The sequence below is a fragment of the Entelurus aequoreus genome, linkage group LG27 (genome assembly GCF_033978785.1).
Source record: "Entelurus aequoreus isolate RoL-2023_Sb linkage group LG27, RoL_Eaeq_v1.1, whole genome shotgun sequence".
Taxonomy (NCBI): Eukaryota; Metazoa; Chordata; class Actinopteri; order Syngnathiformes; family Syngnathidae; genus Entelurus; species Entelurus aequoreus.
Genome location: NC_084757.1, coordinates 2,307,248 through 2,328,346, shown reverse-complemented (window position 1 = coordinate 2,328,346; position 21,099 = coordinate 2,307,248). Strand labels below are relative to the sequence as shown.

General features: G+C 35.9%; 1 pseudogene; it reads left to right on the top strand.

Moving 5' to 3' along the window:
• LOC133644423 (tumor protein 63-like) overlaps positions 1 to 21,099 on the top strand; it is a 145,723-nt pseudogene that overhangs the window by 57,185 nt on the left and 67,439 nt on the right.

Genomic DNA, 21,099 nt, shown 5'->3' with positions numbered 1-21,099 from the left:
TTATGGTTAATAATATATAACATAACAACTTAGTTTCATAGGTGTGTGCTCTTGCAAGAGTTTATTTTTTGTGGTTTTGATTTGGTGGATTTGTTTTGTGTTTATGCTATGCAAGGTGGCATTTATGGTTACTAATATACAACATCAATCAATCAATCAATCAATCAATCAATGTTTATTTATATAGCCCTAAATCACAAGTGTCTCAAAGGGCTGTACAAGCCACAACGACATCCTCGGTACAGAGCCCACATACGGGCAAGGAAAAACTCACCCCAGTGGGACGTCAATGTGAATGACTATGAGAAACCTTGGAGAGGACCGCATATGTGGGTTCTTAGCGTTGAGTTGCAAAAAGTTAGCGGACATCCATTGTTTAATTTCATTAAGACACGCCTCCAGCTGACTACAGTCCGGCGTGTTGGTCAGCTTTAGGGGCATGTAGAGTTGGGTGTCATCAGCATAACAGTGAAAGCTAACACCGTATTTGCGTATGATGTCACCTAGCGGCAGCATGTACATACTAAAGAGTGCAGGGCCAAGAACATAACATAAGTTCATAGGTGTGTGCTCTTGCAAGAGTTAATTTTTTGTGGTTTAGATTTGGTGGATTCCTTTTTGTGTTTTTGTCATGCAAGGTGCTGTTTATGGTTGCTAATATATAACATGACAACATACGTCCAGCCAAGTGGGGTAACAACATGTACTCATGGGAGAGTTCTTTTTTGTGGGTGTTTGATTTGGTGGATTCTGTTGATGTCTGTTATTATTTTGCTGGACTAGGTGCCATTTATGGTTGCTAATATATAACATAACAATATAGGTCCAGCCAGGTGGGGTAGTAACGTGTGTGCTTGTGCAAGATAACATTTATTTTTTGTGGTTATGATTTGGTGGATTATTTAGATGTCTGTTATTATTTTTGCTGGACAAGGTGCCATTTATGGTTAATAGTATATAACATAACAACATACGTCCTGCCAGGTGGGGTAGTCACGTGTGTGCTTGTGCAAGAGAACATTTATTTTTGTGTGGTTATGATTTGATGGATTATTTTGATGTCTGTTATTATTTTTGCTGGACAAGGTGCCATTTATGGTTGCTAATATATGACATAACAACATAGGTCCAGCCAGGTGGGGTAGTGGTTATGATTTGGTGGATTATTTTGATGTCTGGTATTATTTTTGCTGGACAAGGTGCCATTTATGGTTGCTAATATATAACATAACAACATAGGTCCAGCCAGGTGGGGTAGTCACGTGTGTGCTTGTGCAAGAGAAAATGTATTTTTTGTGGTTATGATTTGGTGGATTATTTTGATGTCTTACTATTTTGCTGGACAAGGTGACATTTATGGTTGCTAATATAACATAACAACATGTACTCATGCAAGAGTTATTTTTTTGTGGGTGTTTGATTTGGTGGATTCTTTTGATGTCTGTTATTATTTTGCTGGACAAGGTGCCATTTATGGTTGCTAATATATAACATAACAACATAGGTCCAGCCAGGTGGGGTAGTAACGTGTGTGCTTGTGCAAGATAACATTTATTTTTTGTGGTTATGATTTGGTGGATTATTTTGATGTCTGTTATTATTTTTGCTGGACAAGGTGCCATTTATGGTTGCTAATATATAACATAACAACATAGGTCCAGCCAGGTGGGGTAGTAACATGTGTGCTTGTGCAAGAGAAAATAATGTTTTGTGGTTTTGATTTGGTGGATTATTTTGATGTCTGTTATTATTTTGCTGGACAAGGTGCCATTTATGGTTGCTAATGTGACATAACAACATGTACTCATGCAATAGTTATTTTTTGTGGGCGTTTGATTTGGTGGATTCTTTTGATGTCTGTTATTATTTTGCTGGACATGGTGTCATTTATGGTTGCTAATATATAACATAACAACATAGATCCAGCCAGGTGGAGTAGTGTTTATGATTTGGTGGATTATTTTGATGTCTGTTATTATTTTTGTTGGACAAGGTGCCATTAATGGTTGCTAATATATGACATAACAAGGTCCAGCCAGGTGGGGTAGTGGTTATGATTTGGTGGATTATTTTTGCTGGACAAGGTGCCATTTATGGTTGCTAATATATGACATAACAACATAGGTCCAGCCAGGTGGGGTAGTGGTTATGATTTGGTGGATTATTTTGATGTCTGTTATTATTTTTGCTGGACAAGGTGCCATTTATGGTTGCTAATATAACATAACAACATGTACTCATGCAAGAGTTATTTTTTGTGGGTGTTTGATTCGGTGGATTCTTTTGATGTCTGTTATTATTTTGCTGGACAAGGTGCCATTTATGGTTGCTAATATATAACATAACAACGTAGGTCCAGCCAGGTGGGGTAGTAACGTGTGTGCTTGTGCAAGATAACATTTATTTTTTGTGGTTATGATTTGGTGGATTATTTTGATGTCTGTTATTATTTTTGCTGGACAAGGTGCCATTTATGGTTGCTAATATATAACATAACAACATAGGTCCAGCCAGGTGGGGTAGTAACATGTGTGCTTGTGCAAGAGAAAATAATGTTTTGTGGTTTTGATTTGGTGGATTATTTTGATGTCTGTTATTATTTTGCTGGACAAGGTGCCATTTATGGTTGCTAATATATAACATAACGACATAGGTCCAGCCAGGTGGGGTAGTAACGTGTGTGCTTGTGCAAGAGAAAATAATGTTTTGTGGTTTTGATTTGGTGGATTATTTTGATGTCTGTTATTATTTTTGCTGGACAAGGTGCCATTTATGGTTGCTAATATATAACATAACAACATAGGTCCAGCCAGGTCGGGTAGTAACGTGTGTGCTTATGCAAGAGAACATTTATTTTTGTGTGGTTATGATTTGGTGGATTATTTTGATGTCTGTTATTATTTTTGCTGGACAAGGTGCCATTTATGGTTGCTAATATATGACATAACAACATAGGTCCAGCCAGGTGGGGTAGTGGTTATGATTTGGTGGATTATTTTGATGTTTGTTATTATTTTTGCTGGACAAGGTGCCATTTATGGTTGCTAATATATGACATAACAACATACGTCCAGCCAGGTGGGGTAGTGGTTATGATTTGGTGGATTATTTTGATGTCTGTTATTATTTTTGTTGGATAAGGTGCCATTTATGGTTGCTAATATAACATAACAACATACGTCCAGCCAGGTGGGGTAGTAACGTGTGTGCTTGTGCAAGAGAAAATAATGTTTTGTGGTTTTGATTTGGTGGATTATTTTGATGTCTGTTATTATTTTGCTGGACAAGGTGCCATTTACGGTTGCTAATATAACATAACAACATAGGTCCATATGTGTGTACTCATGCAAGAGTTATTTATTGTGGGTGTTTGATTTGGTGGATTCTTTTTGTGTTTCTGTTTTTGTATCTGGCTTACAGTGTGTAAGACGATAGGTCCAAGCTGCGGCTCAAACAAAGCGGACTTAAGGTGTCAAGTGTGCCCAGGCAGTGTCAGACTGGACCACTCGGAGGTTTGCCGGAGTCCTCCGGTGGTCCCGCTGACCGCAGTTTTGTGTGAGGTGACGGAGGTGTGGACTTCCTTGGTGTGGGTCTGAGGGCGTCAGACGGGCTTAAAGGATGCTTCAAAGGTCCGAGCAGGAAGGTCCTCCAAGGGTCTCATTAGCGGGTGATTACAAGGGAGAGTTCTTATCAAAGACAACTTCCACTCCATTAAACTTCAAATGTGGAGGGGGAAAAAAAAGGCTGGAATTCTGTTTTATGTCTTTTGGTCGGTGGCCAGCGTGTCGCTTTTCTTCCCACCCATTTTTGACGTCAATAATTGCGGCCTGTCAGCGCAGACGCCACCTTCGTGGTCGCTGGTGCGTCATGGCGACCCCGCCTGCTTCAACGCCGTGATGTCACCGCCGGGAAAAGACAGAATTGTGTAAGAACCATTCCTGTGAACGTTGGCTTTCAGTGTGTCATTTATGGTGGATAATATATAACATAATTAACGTTCGTCCAGGTAGTAATGTGTGCGCTTGTGCAAGAGAAAATGTATTTTTTTGTGGTTTTTATTTGGTGGATTATTTTGATGTCTGTTGGTATTTTATTTTATTTTACAATTTTGTTGGACAAGGTGTCATTTATGGTGGATAATATATAACATAATTAACGTTCGTCCAGGTAGTAATGTGTGCGCTTGTGCAAGAGAAAATTTATTTTTTTTGGTTTTTATTTGGTGGATTATTTTGATGTCTGTTGGTATTTTGTTATTTTATTTTATAATTTTGTTGGACAAGGTGTCATTTATGGTGGATAATATATAACATCATTAACATTCATCCAGGTATTAATGTGTGCGCTTGTGCAAGAGAAAATGTATTTTTTTTGGTTTTTATTTGGTGGATTATTTTGATGTCTGTTGGTATTTTGTTATTTTATTTTACAATTTTGTTGGACAAGGTGTCATTTATGGTGGATAATATATAACATAATTAACGTTCGTCCAGGTAGTAATGTGTGCGCTTGTGCAAGAGAAAATGTATTTTTTGTGGTTTTTATATGGTGGATTATTTTGATGTCTGTTGGTATTTTGTTATTTTTTTTTGTAATTTTGTTGGACAAGGTGTCATTTATGGTTGATAATATATAACATAATAAACGTTCGTCCAGGTATTAAATGTGTGCGCTTGTGCAAGAGAACATTTATTTTTTGTGGTTTTTATTTGGTGGATTATTTTGATGTCTGTTGGTATTTTGTTATTTTATTTTATAATTTTGTTGGACAAGGTGTCATTTATGGTGGATAATATATAACATAATTAACGTTCGTCCAGGTATTATTGTGTGCGCTTGTGCAAGAGAAAATCTATTTTTTGTGGTTTTTATATGGTGGATTATTTTGATGTCTGTTGGTATTTTGTTATTTTATTTTACAATTTTGTTGGACATGGTGTCATTTATGGTTGATAATATATAACATAATTAACGTTCGTCCAGGTATTAAATGTGTGCGCTTGTGCAAGAGAAAATGTATTTTTTGTGTTTTTTATATGGTGGATTATTTTGATGTCTGTTGGTATTTTGTTATTTTATTTTATAATTTTGTTGGACAAAGTGTCATTTATGGTGGATAATATATAACATAATTAACATTCATCCATGTATTAATGTGTGCGCTTGTGCAAGACAAAATTAATTTTTTGTGGTTTTTATTTGGTGGATTATTTTGATGTCTATTATTATTTTGTTGGATAAGGTGTCATTTATGGTTGATAATATATAACATAATTAACGTTCGTCCATGTATTAAATGTGTGCGCTTGTGCAAGAGAAAATTAATTTTTTGTGGTTTTTATTTGGTGGATTATTTTGATGTCTGTTGGTATTTTGTTATGCAAGGTACCATTTATGGTTAATAATATATAACATAACAACATACGGTCATAGTTGTGTACTCGTGCAAGAGCAAGTTTCTTTTTGTGGTTTTGATTTGGTGGATTATTTTTGTGCTTTTGGTGTGCAAGAAGCCACTTATGGTTATTAATATATAACATAACATACTGTCATAGGTGTGTGCCCTTGCAAGAGTTTACTTTTTGTGGTTTTGATTTGGTGGATTATTTTGATGTCTGTTATTTTGTTGGACAAGTTGTCATTTATGGTTAATAATAATAGCATATGTTTATAGGTGTGTGCTCTAGCAAGAGCAAGTTCATTGTTGTGGTTTTGATTTGGTGGATTCTTTTTGTGTTTTTGGTGTGCAAGAAGCCGTTTATGATTAATAATAAATAACATACTGTCATAGGTGTGTGCCCTTGAAAGAGTTGATTTTTTTGTGGTTTTGATTTGGTGGATTATTTTGATGTCTGTTATTTTGTTGGACAAGTTGTCATTTATGGTTAATAATATATAACATAACAACATAAGTTCATAGGTGTGTGCTCATGCAAGAGTTTATTTTTTGTGGTTTTGATTTGGTGGATTATTTTTGTGTTTTTGTTATGCAAGGTGCCCTTTATAGTTGGTAATATATAACATAACAACGTAGGTCCAGCCAGGTGGGGTAGTAACGTGTGTGCTCGTTCAAGAGAACATTTATTTTTTGTGGTTACAATTTGGTGATGTCACCACCGCCGGGAAAAGACAGAATTGTGTAAGAACCATTCCTGTGAACGTTGGCTTTAAGTGTGTGTGTGTGTGTGTGTGTGTGTGTGTGTGTGTGTGTGTGTGTGTGTGTGTGTGTGTGTGTGTGTGTGTGTGTGTGTGTGTGTGTGTGTGTGTGTGTGTTTGTGTTGTGTGTGTGTGTTCTTGTATTTCTGCCCTTCTTGAGACATCAACAAGGAAACGTAGCGTCCATATGAGGACCGGTGAACAAGTTAGGACATAAATCATGGTCCCAATACGGGAAAAACCCATCCATTCATTTTCTACCGCTTGTCCCGTTCGGGGTTGCGGGGGGGTGCCGGAGCCTATCTCCGCTGCATTCGGGCGGTAGGCGGGGTACACCCTGGACAAGTCGCCACCTAATACGGAAAACCATTGCATCTAATAGAGAGCCAAATACTAGAGTCTGTGAACATTGCTCCAAAGTCAGGATTTTTTTTTGTTGATTTAATGTGCATCCAAAAGTAAACATTGACAGGTGCAAAGGCAGCGATATATGATACAACAAGACGGCAGCTAAAGAAGGACTTCCCTATTCATCCACCCCAAAAAACCTAACAGGTGAACAGCTGATTTGACCACTTCCTGTGCTGATGTTAGACAACCATTATGTGACCATAGGATGAACAAATACACTACGCTACTAAGACTATAGTGGCCATTAGCAGTTAGCTTCTACAGCTGGGTTGCCCAAAGTGCGGCACAGGGGCCATCTGTGGTCCCTGACTCCTTTGTCATCGGCCTTAAGCACATTACAAAGAAAATAAAAAATAGAGATCTCATTAGCACCCCTGGTGGTGACATCTATCAAAATGAAGGTGGTCCCAAAAAGGAGGGATTTTTCAAAGTGACTGTGTGTCACTTTTAAAAGTGCTCCCCCTCTGGTCAACATATGAAATAACAAGTGTGTGTAAGACATGTATTTAAAAAAAATAAAATAAATATACATTTAGAGACATATTGTAATAAGTTTAAGTAAATAATGAAGATTAAAAAACAATTACAAACAAAAAATTCCCACCAAAATAAATTAACTAAAAGTATTTTTTTTTATCACAGTGTCGACTTTTTTCTTATAAAATTGGGAACAATTTCTCATATTTTTTTTGTTTCTGTAAAATCGCAATATTTTTCTCGTAAAATTATGACTTTTTTTTTTAATGTAAAATTATGACTTTTTAATGCAAAATGGTGACATTTGTCATACAAAATTTGGACTTGTATCACAACATTGCCAATGTTTTTGTCGTTCTTGTAAAATAGTGACATTTTTGGACTAAAAATCAAGTAAAATTCCGATGATTGTTATAATATGGCCAACATTTTGAAGTTTTCTTATACAATTGTGAATTTTGTCGAGGAAAATTACGACTCTCTTCATAAAATTGCCAACATTTTAAGCTTTTCTTGTAAAAATTGCGACTGTCGTTGAGTAAAATTCCAACTTTTATCATAATAGTGCACAAATGTTCCGTTTTTCTTGTAAAATTTTGACTTGCGTTGAGTAAAATGACGACTTTTATTATAACACTGCCAAAATTCCAAGTTTTTCTTGTGAAATTGTGACCTTTTTCTTGTGAAATTCCAACTCATTTTTCACAACAAGCTTTGTTATATGTGCATAGTATTTATATATTATTAATGTTGTAAATACACATCTTTATATATCTAGAAAGGCTGGTCGTAAAGAGGGAGGCATTTTTCTCAGGTCTCAAGAAGGTAACAAACACATGAATGTGTGTGTGTGTGTGTGTGTGTGTGTGTGTGTGTGTGTGTGTGTGTGTGTGTGTGTGTGTGTGTGTGTGTGTGTGTGTGTGTGCGTGTGTGTGTGGTGTGTGTGTGTGTGTGTGTGTGTGTGTGTGTGTGTGTGTGTGTGTGTGTGTGTGTGTGTGTTCCCTCCTTCACACACACCTGCACATTGTTCTGCAGAGGGGACCCTTTAAGTTGGATAAGTCGCCCATGTGGCGGTGGTCCTGCGGCGAGAGCGCCAACACCCGGCCCGCGAGCACGCCGCGCCAGCTGTGGTCAGCCGGGCTGGAAATAAACACGGCAGATTAATGTTGCACCTGGTTTATAAACGCCATGGCGAGGACGGAAGAGGCGGGCGGCACTTTTAAATCTTTTCTCTTCTTGAGGACGAGGATGTTTTTTTTAAAAAGGAGACAAAGTGGGTGGTGTCTAGAAACAGGACCTGTGATTTATGGCGCCCTGCTTCACCTTTGACCTTTGTCTCCTCCTGAAAACATGTTGTTCACCAGCACTGACAACTAACCAGCTCTGGCCGATACGGCACCTTTTGCTATTGATCTGATACCGTGTATACACAGTACGGGGTCAGTATCGCTGTTTGACTTACCATTGTTGATCATTATTATAATTAGAATAAACCATGATCGTATTGATACAATACACTGGTATCGATGATATCAATATTTGGATCAATCTGTTAACCTCCACTGATAAAATGTTGTAATTCTTTTCATTCAAGTGTTGTCTATTAAGATGTACATTTTAATGTATACAGTATTTAAGTATATATTATATTTAGGTGTACATTTTAATGTATACAGTATTTAAGTGTATATTATATTTAGGTGTACATTTTAATGTATACAGTATTTAAGTGTATATTATATTTAGGTGTACATTTTAATGTTTACAGTATTTAAGTATATATTATATTTAGGTTTACATTTTAATGTATACAGTATTTAAGTACATATTATATTTAGGTTTACATTTTAATGTATACAGTATTTAAGTACATATTATATTTAGGTTTACATTTTAATGTATACAGTATTTAAGTGTATATTATATTTAAGTGTACATTTTAATTATACAGTATTTAAGTGTATATTGTATTTAGGTGTACATTTTAATTATACAGTATTTAAGTGTATATTATATTTAGGTTTACATTTTAATGTATACAGTATTTAAGTGTATATTATATTTAAGTGTACATTTTAATTATACAGTATTTAAGTGTATATTATATTTAGGTGTACATTCTAATATATACAGTATTTAAGTGTATATTATATTTAAGTGTACATTTTAATTATACAGTATTTAAGTGTATATTATATTTAGGTGTACATTCTAATATATACAGTATTTAAGTATATATTATATTTAGGTGTACATTTTATTGTATAAAGTTTTTAAGTGTATTATATTTAGGTGTACATTTTAATGTATACAGTATTTAAGTATATATTATATTTAGGTTTACATTTTAATGTATACAGTATTTAAGTGTATATTATATTTAAGTGTACATTTTAATTACACAGTATGTAAGTATATATTATATTTAGGTGTACATTTTATTGTATAAAGTTTTTAAGTGTATTATATTTAGGTGTACATTTTAATGTATACAGTATTTAAGTGTATATTATATTTAGGTGTACATTTTATTGTATAAAGTTTTTAAGTGTATTATATTTAGGTGTACATTTTAATGTAAACGGTTTTTAGGTGTATATTATATTTAGGTGTACATTTTAATGTAAAGTGTATATTATATTTAGGTGTACATTTTAATGTATACAGTATTTAAGTGTATATTATATTTAGGTGTACATTTTAATGTATACAGTATTTAAGTGTACATTTTAATTATACATTATTTAAGTGTATATTATATTTAGGTGTAAATTTTAATGTATACAGTATTTAAGTGTATATTATATTTAGGTGTACATTTTAAAGTATAGGGTTTTTAAGTATTTATTTATATTTAGCTGTACATTTTAATGTATACAGTATTTAAGTGTATATTATATTTAGGTGTACATAAATATAATAAGTGTACATTTAAAAGTATACTTAAATACTGTATACATTTAAATGTACATTTAATCATATACACTTGAAAATTGTGTACATTTAAATGTATACAATATTTAAGTGTACAATCAAATGTGCACAACATTTAAATGCATACAAAAGTGTAATGTATATTTAAGTATACCCAATATCCTAGTGTATATAATATTCAAGTGTACATATAAAGTATGGCATTCGTGTACAGTGCATTTAAATGTATAAGATATTTAAGTATATTCAAGTGTTTATTTAAATGTGTACTATACTATACCATGTGGATACTATATTCAAGTGTAAAAAATATTACGTGTACAGTATTCAAGTGTTCATTTACATATGTTAGGTATTAAGTGTAGAGTAGATGTAAATGTATACAGCAGTTAGGTGTTTACAATGTTCCAGTGTACCTTCAAGTGTATTCAGGAAATAATGTGACTAGAAATCATCTGTTCCAGGGTCAAACTGTGGCTGTCCTCCATCTTTTGAGGTGTCCAGATGTTTGAAGTCTTATTTTGTCATCCTTAGCTGTCATTCAAGTGTGAAAATAAGTTCATATCAAAACGTACATGCAGTAAAATTAAATGATTTGCAAAATCATTCTTGAGTGAAAAAACAAGTGGGGTATAAAAAGCATTGAACGGTAATATTGCTAACAGGCGATGTGATGCAGGTGTTTACATTTAGTCACTTCTTGGTTACATAAAGTCACTTCCTGGTAACACAAAGTCACTTCCTGGTGACACAAAGTCACTTCCTGGTGACACAATGTCACTTCCTGGGGACACAATGTCACTTCCTGGTAACACAAATTCACTTCCTGGTAACACAAAGTCACTTCCTGGTGATACAAAGTCACTTCTTGGTACCACAAAGTCACTTCCTGGTGATACAAAGTCACTTCCTGGTGACACAAAGTCACTTCCTGGTGACCCAGTCACTTCCTGATGACACAAAGTCACTTCCTGGTGACCCAGTCACTTCCTGGTTACACAAAGTCACTTCCTGGTGACCTAGTCACTTCCTGGTTACACAAAGTCACTTCCTGGTTACACAAAGTAACTTTCTGGCTACACAAAGTCACTTCCTTGCTACACAAAGTCACTTCCTGCTAAGACAAGGTCACTTCATGGTTACACAAAGTCACTTCCTGGTAACACAAAGTCACTTCCTGGCGACACAAAGTCACTTCCTGCTAAGACAAGGTCACTTCATGGTTACACAAAGTCACTTCCTGGCTACACAAAGTCACTTCCTGCTAAGACTAGGTCACTTCATGGTTACACAAAGTCACTTCCTGGCTATACAAAGTCACTTCCTGCTAAGACAAGGTCACTTCATGGTTACACAAAGTCACTTCCTGGCTATACAAAGTCACTTCCTGCTAAGACAAGATCACTTCCTGGCTACACAAAGTCACTTCCTGCTAAGACAAGGTCACTTCCTGGCTACACAAAGTCACTTCCTGCTAAGACAAGGTCACTTCATGGTTACACAAAGTCACTTCCTGGTAACACAAAGTCACTTCCTGGCGACACAAAGTCACTTCCTGCTGAGACAAGGTCACTTCATGGTTACACAAAGTCACTTCCTGGCTACACAAAGTCACTTCCTGCTAAGACAAGGTCACTTCCTGGCTAAACAAAGTCACTTCCTGGCTACACAAAGTCACTTCCTGGTTACATTTTAATGTATACAGTATTTAATTGTATAAAATATTTGTTAAAGTCACTTCCTGTTAACACAAAGTCACTTCCTGGTTAAATAAAGTCACTTCCTGGTTACACAAAGTCACATCCTGGTAACACAAAGTCACTTCCTGGTTAAACAAAGTCACTTCCTGGTGATACAAAGTCACTTCTTGGTACCACAAAGTCACTTCCTGGTGATACAAAGTCACTTCCTGGTGACCCAGTCACTTCCTGATGACACAAAGTCACTTCCTGGTGACCCAGTCACTTCCTGGTTACACAAAGTCACTTCCTGGTGACCTATTCACTTCCTGGTTACACAAAGTCACTTCCTGGCTACACAAACTAACCTTCTGGCTACACAAAGTCACTTCCTTGCTACACAAAGTCACTTCCTGCTAAGACAAGGTCACTTCATGGTTACACAAAGTCACTTCCTGGTAACACAAAGTCACTTCCTGGCGACACAAAGTCACTTCCTGCTAAGACAAGGTCACTTCATGGTTACACAAAGTCACTTCCTGGCTACACAAAGTCACTTCCTGCTAAGACTAGGTCACTTCATGGTTACACAAAGTCACTTCCTGGCTATACAAAGTCACTTCCTGCTAAGACAAGGTCACTTCATGGTTACACAAAGTCACTTCCTGGCTATACAAAGTCACTTCCTGCTAAGACAAGATCACTTCCTGGCTACACAAAGTCACTTCCTGCTAAGACAAGGTCACTTCCTGGCTACACAAAGTCACTTCCTGCTAAGACAAGGTCACTTCATGGTTACACAAAGTCACTTCCTGGTAACACAAAGTCACTTCCTGGCGACACAAAGTCACTTCCTGCTGAGACAAGGTCACTTCATGGTTACACAAAGTCACTTCCTGGCTACACAAAGTCACTTCCTGCTAAGACAAGGTCACTTCCTGGCTAAACAAAGTCACTTCCTGGTTACATTTTAATGTATACAGTATTTAATTGTATAAAATATTTGTTAAAGTCACTTCCTGTTAACACAAAGTCACTTCCTGGTTACACAAAGTCACTTCCTAGTTAAATAAAGTCACTTCCTGGTTAAATAAAGTCACTTCCTGGTTACACAAAGTCACATCCTGGTAACACAAAGTCACTTCCTGGTTAAACAAAGTCACTTCCTGGTTACATAAAGTCACACCCTGGTAACACAAAGTCACTTCCTGGTTACATAAAGTCATTTCCTGGTTACATAAAAGTCACATCCTGGTAACACAAAGTCACATCCTGGTAACACAAAGTCACTTCCTGGTTACACAAAGTCACTTCCTGGTTACATAAAGTCACTTCCTGGTTACACAAAGTCACATCCTGGTAACACAAAGTCACTTCCTGGTTACAGAAAGTCACTTCCTGGTTACATAAAATCAATTCCTGGTTACATAAAGTCACTTCCTGGTTACATAAAGTCACTTCCTGGTTACATAAAGTCACTTGCTGGTTACACAAAGTCACTTGCTGGTTACACAAAGTCACTTCCTGGTTACATAAAGTCACTTCCTGGTTACATAAAGTCACTTCCTGGTTACATAAAATCACTTCCTGGTTGCATAAAGTCACTTCCTGGTTACATAAAATCACTTCCTGGTTGCATAAAGTCACTTCCTGGTTACATAAAATCACTTCCTGGTTGCATAAAGTCACTTCCTAGTTAGATTTAGTCACTTCCTGTCTACAGTCTTCTTCTCCTCTCACATCAATGGTTTGAGAGAGAGAAAAAAAAAGCGTTGGCAGTTTGATGTTTCCTTCAAAAGTCTGATTCCAAGATGGCGGTGAATTGACCTTTGCCCCCATGTGCTCCTCAGTCCCAGTACACCAACCTGGGGCTCCTGAACAGCATGGACCAGAGCATCCAGAACGGCGGCTCCACGTCCACCAGCCCGTACAACAACGACCACGCCCAGAACAACGTGACGGCGCCCTCGCCCTACGCCCAGCCCAGCTCCACCTTCGACGCCATGTCGCCCTCGCCCGCCATCCCGTCCAACACGGACTACGCCGGCCCGCACACCTTCGACGTGTCCTTCCAGCAGTCCAGCACCGCCAAGTCGGCCACGTGGACGGTAAGACCCCGCTAAAGTCAAAGGTCAACTAAGTGCAGGCATATATCTGATATCTCTCCAATATCATAAATACTCTTATCCCAGCATCATATATCTGATATCTCTCCAATATCATAAATACTCTTATCCCAGCATCATATATCTGATATCTCTCCAATATCATAAATACTCTTATCCTAGCATCATATATCTGATATCTCTGCAATATCATAAATACTCTTATCCCAGCATCATATATCTGATATCTCTCCAGTGTCATAAATACTCTTATCCCAGCATCATATATCTGATATCTCTCCAGTGTGATAAATACTCTTATCCCAGCATCATATATCTGATATCTCTCCAATATCATAAATACTCTTATCCCAGCATCATATATCTGATATCTCTCCAATATCATAAATACTCTTATCCCAGCATCATATATCTGATACCTCTCCAATATCATAAATACTCTTATCCCAGCATCATATATCTGATATCTCTCCAATATCATAAATACTCTTATCTCAGCATCATATATCTGATATCTCTCCAGTGTCATAAATACTCTTATCCCAGCATCATATATCTGATATCTCTCCAGTATCATAAATACTCTTATCCCAGCATCATATATCTGATATCTCTCCAATATCATAAATACTCTTATCCCAGCATCATATATCTGATATCTCTCCAGTGTCATAAATACTCTTATCCCAGCATCATATATTTGATACCTCTCCAATATCATAAATACTCTTATCCCAGCATCATATATCTGATACCTCTCCAATATCATAAATACTCTTATCCCAGCATCATATATCTGATATCTCTCCAATATCATAAATACTCTTATCCCAGCATCATATATCTGATATCTCTCCAGTATCATAAATACTCTTATCCCAGCATCATATATCTGATATTTCTCCAATATCATAAATACTCTTATCCCAGCATCATATATCTGATATCTCTCCAATATCATAAATACTCTTATCCCAGCATCATATATCTGATACCTCTCCAATATCATAAATACTCTTATCCCAGCATCATATATCTGATATCTTTCCAATATCGTAAATACTCTTATCCCAGCATCATATATCTGATATCTCTCCAATATCATAAATACTCTTATCCCAGCATCATATATCTGATATCTCTCCAATATCATAAATACTCTTATCCCAGCATCATATATCTGATACCTCTCCAATATCATAAATACTCTTATCCCAGCATCATATATCTGATATCTCTCCAGTGTGATAAATACTCTTATCCCAGCATCATATATCTGATATCTCTCCAATATCATAAATACTCTTATCCCAGCATCATATATCTGATATCTCTCCAATATCATAAATACTCTTATCCCAGCATCATATATCTGATACCTCTCCAATATCATAAATACTCTTATCCCAGCATCATATATCTGATATCTCTCCAATATCATAAATACTCTTATCTCAGCATCATATATCTGATATCTCTCCAGTGTCATAAATACTCTTATCCCAGCATCATATATCTGATATCTCTCCAGTATCATAAATACTCTTATCCCAGCATCATATATCTGATATCTCTCCAATATCATAAATACTCTTATCCCAGCATCATATATCTGATATCTCTCCAGTGTCATAAATACTCTTATCCCAGCATCATATATTTGATACCTCTCCAGTGTCATAAATACTCTTATCCCAGCATCATATATCTGATACCTCTCCAATATCATAAATACTCTTATCCCAGCATCATATATCTGATATCTCTCCAATATCATAAATACTCTTATCCCAGCATCATATATCTGATATCTCTCCAGTATCATAAATACTCTTATCCCAGCATCATATATCTGATATTTCTCCAATATCATAAATACTCTTATCCCAGCATCATATATCTGATATTTCTCCAATATCATAAATACTCTTATCCCAGCATCATATATCTGATACCTCTCCAATATCATAAATACTCTTATCCCAGCATCATATATCTGATACCTCTCCAATATCATAAATACTCTTATCCCAGCATCATATATCTGATATCTTTCCAATATCATAAATACTCTTATCCCAGCATCATATATCTGATATCTTTCCAATATCATAAATACTCTTATCCCAGCATCATATATCTGATATATTTCCAATATCATAAATACTCTTATCCCAGCATCATATATCTGATATCTCTCCAATATCATAAATACTCTTATCCCAGCATCATATATCTGATATCTCTCCAATATCATAAATACTCTTATCCCAGCATCATATATCTGATATCTCTCCAATATCATAAATACTCTTATCCCAGCATCATATATCTGATATATTTCCAATATCATAAATACTCTTATCCCAGCATCATATATCTGATATCTTTCCGATATCATAAATACTCTTATCCCAGCATCATATATCTGATATCTCTCCAGTGTCATAAATACTCTTATCCCAGCATCATATATCTGATATCTTTCCAATATCATAAATACTCTTATCCCAGCATCATATATCTGATATCTCTCCAATATCATAAATACTCTTATCCCAGCATCATATATCTGATATCTTTCCAATATCATAGATATTCTTATCCCAGCATCATATATCTGATATCTCTACAATATCATAGATAAACAAGTATCGGAGGATATCGGCTTGCATGTAAATGCGTGATATCATGTCCGATACAGCCGGCATCTAAATGTCCTGCAAGGTTGGTCTTTACTTCTAGTTGAGGACCAGAGCTAAACATGCTAGGAGCTTGCAGCTACACAACAGCTAAGCACACGTAATGATGGTTGAACAGTATTGCAGTGTAATTCATATTTGTCAATATGAACATAATCATTCATCTTACTTACAAAGTCCGCAAGGCAGTATTAGAAAGTATACAGTAACAAACGTGTCCGCATCATTCGACTTGCCGCATTGTGAGCTAAACTTAAAGATTGTGATCACTCGGTGTCGCCAATTTTTTTTTTTTTTAAATTACCACTCCACTTCAACTTTAAGACAGCTGAAGTCCATTTCAGATGGTTAATATTAAATAGGTTCATGTTTTTTATATCTACAATTAAACATGGTTACACAAAGTCACTTCCTGGTAACACAAAATCACTTCCTGGAAACACAAAGTCACTTCCTCGCTACGCAAAGTCACTTCCTGGAAACACAAAGTCCCTTCCTCGTTACGCAAAGTCACTTCCTGGAAACACAAAGTCACTTCCAGGTAACGCAAAGTCACTTACAAGTCACACAAATTCACTTACTAGTTACACAAATTCACTTACTAGCTACACAAATTCACTTACTTTCTGGTAACACAAAGTCACTTCCTGGTTACACAAAGTCACTTCCTGGCTACACAAAGTCACTTCCTGGTTACACAGTCACTTCCTGGTAACAGTCACTTCCTGGTAACACAAAGTCACTTCCTGGTAACAGTCACTTCCTGGTAGCACAAAGTCACTTCCTGGTTACACAAAGTCACTTCCTGGTTACACAAAGTCACTTCCAGGTAACACAAAGTTCCTTCCTGGTTACACAAAGTCACTTCCTGGTTACACAGTCACTTCCTGGTAACACAAAGTCACTTCCTGGTAACAGTCACTTCCTGGTAACACAAAGTCACTTCCTGATTACACAAAGTCACTTCTTGGCTACACAAAGTCACTTCCGGGTAACGCAAAGTCACTTCCTGGTAACACAGTCACTTCCTGGTAACACAAAGTCAGTTCCTGGTACCACAAAGTCACTTCCTGATAACACAGTCACTTCCTGGTAACACAGCCACTTCCTGGTAACACAGTCACTTCCTGGTAACACAAAGTCACTTCCTTGTGAGACAAAGTCACTTCCTGATAACACAGTCACTTCCTGGTAACACAGTCACTTCCTGGTAACATAAAGTCACTTGCTGGTAACACAAAGTCACTTCCTGGTAACAGTCACTTCCTGGTAACACGGTCACTTCCTGGTAACAGTCACTTCCTGGTGAAACAGTCACTTCCTGGTAACACAAAGTCACTTCCTGGTTACACAAAGTCACTTCCTGGTTACTAACAGTCACTTCCTGCTAACACAAAGTCACTTCCTGGTTCCACAAAGTCACTTCCTGACTATTTTAATTTGATTAAACCTTTTCTAAGATTCCACACTACAAAATGATACAAGTATGTCAAATATGGTGTGTTATGGAAAGTAAAGACGTTGTATGGAGGACACCCTTAGATGGAAGTCATTGAAGGTGACAAAAAGTCCAAATGGAACATTCTCAGAAGTGTGCTGAAATGATTTCTTGGTAGTTTTTGGCCTCAAGCAAAACCAACAAGTTCCAGAATCTTCATCACCAAGCAGGTTTCTGTCTCATTAAGGTTTTTGCAGAAAAGATTGAAAGAAGTTATTTTTAACATCCACATCTTTGACAAAAACTATGTATGTATGTACATATATACTAAAGCCAAAAGCAGTGAAGTAGTCACGTTGTGTAAATGGTAAATAAAAAGAGAATACAACAAATCCTTTTCAACTTATATTCAATTGAATAGACTGCAAAGACAAGATATTTCATGTTCACAACTGAGAAACTTTCTTATTTTTTGCAAATATTAGCTCATTTAGAATTTGAAGCCTGCAACACGTTTCAAAAAAGCTGGCACAAGTGGCAAAAAAGAGTGAGAAAGTTGAGGAATGCTCATCAAAGACTTATTTGGAACATCCCACAGGTGAACAGGCTAATTGGGAACAGGTGGGTGCCATGATTGGCTATAAAAGCAGCTTCCATGAAATGCTCAGTCGTTCACAAACAAGGACGGGGGCGAGGGTCACCACTTTGTCAACAAATGCCTGAGCAAATTGTTGAAGAACAACATTTCTCAAGCAGCTATTGCAAGGAATTTAGGGATTTCACCATCTACACTCCGTAATATCATCAAAAGGTTCAGAGAATCTGGAGAAATCACTGCACTTAAGCGGCTAAACCCGTGACCTTCCATCCCTCAGGCGGTATTGCATCAAAAAGCGACATCAGTGTGTAAAGGATATCACCACTTGGGCTCAGGAACACTTCAGAAACCCACTGTCAGTAACTACAGTCGGTCGCTACATCTGTAAGTGCAAGATAAAACTCTACTATGCAAAGCCAAAGCCGTTTATCAACAACACCCAGAAACGCAGCCGGCTTCGCTGGGCCCGAGCTCATCTAAGATGGACTGATGCAAAGTGGAAAAGTGTTCTGTGGTCTGACGAGTCCACATTTCAAATTGTTTTTGGAAACTGTGGACGTCGTGTCCTCCGGACCAAAGAGGAAAAGAACCATCCGGACTGTTCTAGGGTGAAAGTGTAAAAGTCAGCATGTGTGATGGTATGGGGGTGTATTAGTGCCCAAGACATGGGTAACTTACACATCTGTGAAGGCACCATTAATGCTGAAAGGTACATACAGCTTTTGGAACAACATATGTTGCCATCCGAGCAACGTTACCATGGACGCCCCTGCTTATTTCAGCAAGACAATGCCAAGCCACGTGTTACAACAGTCATAGTAAAAGAGTGCGGGTACTAGACTGGCCTGCCTGTAGTCCAGACATTGAAAATGTGTGGCAGCTAAAATATGAGAAGGGAGACTGTTGAACAACTTAAGCTGTACATCAAGCAAGAATGGGAAAGAATTCCACTTCAAAAATGTGTCTCCTCAGTTCCCAAACCTTTACTGGGTGTTGTTAAAAGGAAAGGCCATGTAACACAGTGGTAAAAATGCCTTTTTTGCAATGTGTTGCTGCCATTAAATTCTAAGTTCATGATTATTTGCAGAAAATAACGTTTCTCAGTGTGAACATAAAATATATTGTCTTTGCAGTCTATTCAAGTGAATATAAGTTGAAAAGGATTTGTTGTATTCTCTTTTTATTTACCATTTACACAACCTGACAACTTCACTGCTTTTGCATATATATATATATATATATATATATATATATATATATATATATATATATATATATATATATATATATATATATATATATATATATATATATATATATATATATATGTATGTGTATGTATATATATACATATATATATATATATATATGTATATATGTATATATATACATACACTATATTACTATATTATATTATATTACTGTGAAATATATATATAAATATATATATATATATGTATGTATATATATATATATATATATATATATATATATGTGTATATATATATATATATATATATATATGTGTGTATGTATATATATATATATATATATATATATATATATATATATATGTATACATATACATATATATATATATATATATATATATATATATATATATATATATATATATATATATATATACATATGTGTATATATATATATATATATATATATATATATATACACATATATATATATATATATATATATATATATATATATATATATATATATATATATATATATATATATATATATATATATATATATATATATTTCACAGTAATATAAGATACTGTAAAACTGAGGGTTCAAAGTTACTTAGTCGGAGTTATTCAGATCACCTCTAAGATCCAAATAATACAAAGAGAAGTCATCTGTTCCAGAGTCAAGCGGCCGGCATTTTTTTTAACACATTTAAGAAGTTACACACATTTTGTATTTAGTCTTCACTTAAATGATAAACACAACACCTGTTGTTCCTTTGTCTACTTCCTGTGTGGGTTTGTTAGCTAGACTGCTACTTCCTGTGTGGGTTTGTTAGCTAGACTGCTACTTCCTGTTTGTGTTTGTTAGCTGGCATTATACTTCCTGTGTGGGTTTGTTAACTAGCATGTTACTTGCAATGTTGCTTTGTTAGCTAGACTGCTACTTCCTGTTTGTGTTTGTTAGCTGGCATTATACTTCCTGTGTGGGTTTGTTAACTAGCATGTTACTTGCAATGTTGCTTTGTTAGCTAGACTGCTACTTCCTGTGTTGTTTTTGTTAGCTGGCATGCTCCTACCTGTTTGTGTTTGTTAGCTAGCATGACACTTCCTGTGTTTGTTTGCTAATATGCGCCCTCTCGGGTTTGTTGTCAGTTAGCATGCTACTTCCCTTTTGTGTTTTCTAGTTCACATGTTACATCCGGTGTTTGTTTGTTAGCTAACACGTTACGCATGCTATGTTTTCAAAAAGCTAGCATGTTACTTCTTACATTTTTTAGTTAGCATGCTACTTCCTCTTTGTGTTTTTTTTAGATCGCATGTTACTTTCTGTGTTTGTACGCCTGCAAAATTTGCCAAAAAAAAAA